At 46.1% G+C, this 6575-nt stretch overlaps 1 protein-coding gene across 1 annotated transcript in view; it reads right to left on the bottom strand.

The window, feature by feature from the left end:
• ccdc39 (coiled-coil domain containing 39) overlaps positions 1-6575 on the bottom strand; it is a 194718-nt gene that overhangs the window by 54034 nt on the left and 134109 nt on the right. The gene's annotated exons all lie outside the window — the stretch shown is intronic.

Genomic DNA, 6575 nt, shown 5'->3' with positions numbered 1-6575 from the left:
CAGTATAATATGGAGGATAGTTGAAAATAATTTCTGCTCAATTAGTCAAAATGCCTTTCCTGATCTTTAATTTATATTTTTATTTGAAAATATGATTTATTCATAAAAGCTATGAAGTATATAATACGGAATATCAAAATCAACATTTTCATAACAATTCAGTTATTCCCATAAATGAAAAAGCTGCAGGTGCTAAAAATCTGAAATAAATACTGAATTGAAAGTGGTATAATTGAAAAAGTTATTGTTTCAAGTGAGATCTCTTTTTTTTTAAATCATAACTAAGGTGAAACTCTGATATTTGCCCAAGTGGTGAGGTATGAATTTTGATATACTCCAACTTCTATTTTACAGTCTGGAGAAGTGGGTGATGTTTTTGGATGAAGAGCTGTTTCATTGACATTGTTTCTCCATGACCTATTAAAAATAGTAAGATTAAACGAGAACTTACCAGTTTGACGTTTGATGTTTATTTTATGAGGAGTTACGATGAGCGTGAAGAACCCCGCCAGTCCGCATGCGCGTCAATCTTCAAAGCAGCGGTGTGAAATCACAGATAACAGTAACTGAAGTAACATAGTAAGATTATAACCAGCCATACCAAATGACCTTTATGATATGAGGGCCCGGGAGCAGTGGGCACGTAATCGCTCATCGTAACTCCTTATAAAATAAAGGTCAAACTTCAAACTGGTATGTTCTCGTTTAATCTTACTATTTTACTTCGGAGTCACGTGAGTGATTCCGTGAAGATTTCAAAGCTGTGATTTCATGCCGTAGATACGAATCCGGGCTCTCACACTGCATCAGTTGACTCAGGATGAGTGAATAATGAGCAATGCATTGAAACATGGTACAGATCAACATGTTGATGCTTTAATTCCCCAAAAGAAAGAAAGAAAACACAATAGCGACCCCTCTCTCCCAGGGGGAAGCTATGAAACAGAACTTAAATTGGAATGGGCGAACACCCCGGGTTCGATAAGTGGTTTATTATAAAACCTCTGAAAAGTCAGTTCATTTGACCATCCTGCGGCCGCGAGGATATGGTCTAGAGGGACGTCCATTGCCCTCGCTGCTGACGTTGATGCCGCCCTGGTGGAGTGCGATTTAAAATTGTCAGTATTAACTCCTGCACAAACCAGCACTTGTTTCAGCCATCTTGAAATGGTCTGAACCGACACTTTCATATGTGGCTTTTTGTGGATAATAAACAACGCTACTTCCGAACCTCTGAGGGTTTTGGTGACCTCGATATAATATCGCAAGTGCGCCACTACACACAGCCATAAATCCGTGGGATATGCTGACAGTACAAGCTTGAATCCTGACACCCCTGGTCTGCTCTGTTTAATTAGATCATAGATGTAAAACATAACGTCATTCCCAGATGACACCATCCTGCCCAGTCGCAGCTTCTGCAAAGTCTGAACCCGTTGCGCTGAAATCAGCGCCATGAGCATGACCAAGTTAAGGGTAATTTTGACCAAAGACAAGGATGTGGCTGGACCCCACTGACGAAGCAGCGTGAGTACCACGCTCACATCCCAGATTTCAGAATATCTGGGCCTGGGGGGATTGGAATTAAAAACACCCTTCATAACCCAGGATATTAAAGGATGAGATCCTACAGACTGTAGTCCGACCTCAGCCACAAGTACGATGACAGGGCACTCCTGGCACTATTGATGGCACTATTGATTCTCACTCCATATGTTTCGACAAGAACCAGACCCACCTACCTCCATGGTTACCGGTGGAACTCTCTGTCCCGTGGTTCTGGCGGGAAAAGACATGTTTGGTCGTGCTCCTGCTGGAGTGCGCCAGTTGTGCACATTGAATGGCCGGCTTGGTCCTTGACCCGACCCGGTTTCAGGGGTACTGCCTCCGAAGGGTTCTGCTGGCCATTGGTGCCTTAATGAGCCCGACGGTTCTTGCCTCGTAGTCCAGCTCCTTCAACCGTTTTGCGAGGTCTTCCCCAAACAGCAGATTCGGTGGCTGGATGTTGCTAGGCTTACACAGGGCAGCGAACTTCGGGTTGATGGTAGGGCGGATGCGCTCTTTCTCAGGCAGTTTATCTCGAAGTGCGCATTGCACATGAGAGCCAGGGCACCCTGCTGAACATCAGTCAGGTGCCCACCATCCACCGACCTGCCGAATGCCGTAATGCCCGATGCGAGCAGCTTCAGCACTCTTTGCAGCCTCATCTCCTGCGCCCTGATGCCTACGCCCATATGGCCCCAGATGGCGTGGTTTACTGCCGGCACTTTAAGCAGGATACAATTAGCCGGGGTGTCGTACTTCTTGGCCGTTGCAACTATGGTCATCTCCTGAAGCTGATGTGAGGCCAAGTAATTAATACTCGCAGCCAACTCTTCACCCAGCGGCTCTCCTGAGTCTGTTGGGATGGCCAATCTTGCTGCCAGGAATGGTACCTCTGACATGCCCTTCATCCCTTGGGGTAGCCTCCACTGCTAAACCCACAGATTCGGCGTCAGATTCATACTGACCCGTTATGCTCTCCTCCTCCAAGAGGGAGACATTAAGCAGCCCTGTAGTAGGTGCCACTGGCGCGGGCTCTTGGAGAGGCCGGCGCTGACACAATACCTCCTGCTGGAGTGTGTCTTGGTGGAGCATCCTCTCCATTAGGAGCTCCATCCTGGATAACCGACCAAACACGGTATCCATTCCCGGAGGGGAACCCTCCAGGCCGGACTCATCCGAGTCTATCGGCCGTGCAGACTTGCTGGTGGCTTTACGCCCGACAGGCGCAGCCACGGTGCCCTCAGACCAAGTCTGCAGTCACTGATCTTACCGTTAGCGACTCAGTAGATGAACTAGGCGGCTGCCCGCTACCCGCACTCCCGCGGTCTTCTTTAGTTACTTTCGCGACGGCTCGCCTTGCTCTCAACGCTTTCTCCATGCTTGGACTTGCCTCCCGAAACAAGAATTATCAAGCGCAGAAAACGACCTCCGACTAAGTTTGACACTTACCTGAGGCTTTTTAAAACTTACCGCTGGAGGAGCGCTACACCTCCCAGCCGGTCGCTGCGCCATGCGTCAGATGTAATGACGCGCATGCGGACTGGCGGAGTTTTTAACCGAATCACTCACGTGACTCCGAAGAAAAATCTCATTCATCTATCACAATATCACTTTTTTCAAAGAATCGTTCCGATGAAATTCCTGATTAATCCCAAAACAATGGAATGGGGCAATTTTAAAACTTGATTACATTTTTCAAGAAGGGATTAAAAATTGACTTTAGTTCTGATAAAAGTCATTGACCCAAAATATATACTCCGATTCTCTTTGTACAGATGCTGCCTGACTTTATAAATATCTCCAGTATTTTCCATTTAAGGTGAGAGCGGGTGCCTTTGTAGTCTAGCACGCTGACCTCTACCGTGCTGAGGCATGCACCTGCTCTCAGACACCGCCTCGTATCTACCCCTAGACCATGACACTACAAACACCAAGTCATCATCTCCCAGTCTGTATTTGATTTTATCACCTGTGGCGATCTGTCCTCCACAGCCTCCAACCTTATCTTTCCCCACTCCTGCACTACTCCTTTCTACTTCCTCCCCAAATTCCACAAACAGAACTGCCCTCCAGACACATTGTTTCTGCAAACTACTAACCTACCGACTCCCACCGTTATCTTGATTACACTTCCTCCCACCTATTTCTAGCAAAGATGCCATCCCCTACTTTCAATTACTCAGTCTCTGCTGCATCTACTCCCAAGATAAGGTTCTCCATACGAGGACTCCAAAATGTTTTCATTGTTTAGTGAAAATGGTTTCCAACTGGTTGTCATTGATGGCTCCCTCATCTGTGTCACAGAATTAGACATAGAAACATAGAAAATAGGTGCAGGAGTAGGACATTCGGCCCTTTAAGCCTGTACCGCCATTCAATATGATCATGGCTGATCATCCAACTCAATATCCTGTACTTGCCTTCTCTCCATACCCCCTGATCCCTTCAGCCACAAGGGCCACTTCTACGCTTACCCTCTTCCCCCCCCCCTCCCGACACAACAAGGACAGAGTTCCCCTGGTCCTCACCCTTCACCCCACCAGTCTCCGCATCCGATATCATCCTTCCACTTTACCTTCACTTCCAACATGATCCCACCACTAATCACACCTTTCCATCTCCACCCCTCTGCAACCCCTCGGTTCACTCACCCCTTCCCACCCAAACCACCTCTTTCCCAGATTTGTTCCCCTGCAACTGCGGAAGATGTATGTAACATCTGTCCTTATACTCCCTCAATTCCATCCAGGAACCTTAGTAATCCTTGCAGGTGAGATAGTGGTTCACAAGCACTCCTGGCACTATAGCTCAACCCTTCATCAAAACATAGCTTGTACAGAAATTCTAGTACATCTGATATGCGTGCTGTGTGGTATGTAATGTTCCCATGTAAACAGAACTCCCATTTCCTGACATGAGAGATGTACTGCTTTTTGTACTATCCCTCCAGGACGATGTGATGACGTCCATGGTACGATTGGATAGTCACAGACCCAGGTATGGCCTCCTCAGAATCTGCAAATTAACAGATTAATATGATCATACAGTGTTGATCGCCAGTCACAGGGTGCACCAATAGGTCATTACGTTTTGGGACCGCAATAATCGGCTGTGTTATTATGTCTGAAATGAGAGGGAACCATGGCTGTACAGGTCAGTCGGGTACCACCAAAACTCCTGAGGCGGAGTCCTGCTTGATCTGGAGCAAGCACCGACTGATGAGGCAGAATGGGGGAAATGCATATTAAAACACTCCGCCCCAGTGTAGCGAGAACGCGCCTACCGCTACTGCCCCTGTTCTGGTTCCCATGAAACATACTTCGGTACCTGGTGATTGAGTCTGGATGCAAACAAATCGATATCTGGCATCCCATGCCGAACAACAATATCATTAAATACATCATGATTCAACATCCATTCTGTGTTAACCATATAATCATATAACAATTACAGCATGGAAACAGGCCATCTCGGCCCTACAAGTCCGTGCCGAACAACTTTTTTTCCCTTAGTCCCACCTGCCTGCACTCATACCATAACCCTCCATTCCCTTCTCATCCATATGCCTATCCAATTTATTTTTAAATACCAACGAACCTGCCTCCATCACATCCACTGGAAGTTCATTCCACACCGCTACCACTCTCTGAGTAAAGAAGTTCCCCCTCATGTTACCCCTAAACTTCTGTCCCTTAATTCTGAAGTCATGTCCTCTTGTTTGAATCTTCCCTATTCTCAAAGGGAAAAGCTTGTCCACATCAACTCTGTCTATCCTCTCATCATTTTATCCCTCTCATCATTTTAAAGACCTCTATCAAGTCCCCCCTTAACCTTCTGCTCTCCTGAGAATAAAGACCTAACTTATTCAACCTATCTCTGTAACTTAGTTGTTGAAACCCAGGCAACATTCTAGTAAATCTCCTCTGTTGTCATTGAATTTGCGTGACCTGGTGTCTGCCACCATGTTGAATCTGCCTGGCAAGTAGACAGCTGAAACCCAAATGTTTCTTTTAATGCACCAGTGCCAAATAAGGTTAGCCAATCTATCACAAGATTCAGACTTGATTCCACCCATGTGATTAACATACGCCACTGCCGTGGTGTTGTCAATCTGAAGCTGAACATGTAAGTGATGCTTGGTGGTACAATAAGCCTTAAGCCCATAAAATGCTCCCAATAGCTCTAAATAATTAATTCCATGTGATTGGAGAATAAATGCCTCATGCATATTCCATCTTCCACAGCTAGAAATGGTATCAGCAGCACCCCAACCTAGGGCACTAACATCAGCCTGTAAAATAACTGAAGGTTCTTCAATCAGAATTTTGCTGGAGCAATTTGAAATGTTCCTTATCCACCACTGTACTTCAGCAATAGCTTCAGCTGGTAATTGCATGGGCCAGTCGAAATGACCTGCATGTATCCTGAGTGCCTGTACCTTTGCCCTCTGTAAATGTTGGCAATGCAAAGGTCCATACTGTGCAGCTGGAAAGGCAGCCATTAATTTGCCAATCAAGCTGGCCACATGTCTAATTGAAGGTGATTTCTCCCCCATGAGCTTGTTACAGCCTTCAATTAAAACTAATCTCTTGCCCTCAGGCAGAGTCACAGACATGCGAGTTGAATTAACAGTGAATCCCAAATAATCAATAACTTTAACTGGTATCAATTTTGATCCTTGCAGGTGAGGTAGGGGTTCACAAGCACCTCAACTACTGCATCCGGTGTTCCCGATGTGGATTTCATACATCAGCGAGACCGTGCAGACTTGGCAACCGTTTTAGCTGAACACTTATGCTCAATCCGCCAAGGTCAACTGGATCTCCCGGTTGCCAATTACTTTAACTCCCGTTCCCATTCCCACAGTAACCATTCTGCCCTGGGCTTCCTCCATTGCCAGAGTGAGGCCACAAGCAAACTGGAGAAACAGTACCTCATATTTAGTTTGGGTTGCTTACAACCTAATGATATGAACATTGAATTCTCAGATTTTCTCCAACCTCTCCTCTCCTCCCGTGAACCTTGCCTGA

Source organism: Leucoraja erinacea, chromosome 14, assembly GCF_028641065.1.
Source record: "Leucoraja erinacea ecotype New England chromosome 14, Leri_hhj_1, whole genome shotgun sequence".
Taxonomy (NCBI): Eukaryota; Metazoa; Chordata; class Chondrichthyes; order Rajiformes; family Rajidae; genus Leucoraja; species Leucoraja erinaceus.
This window is presented reverse-complemented; position numbering and strand designations above follow the sequence as displayed.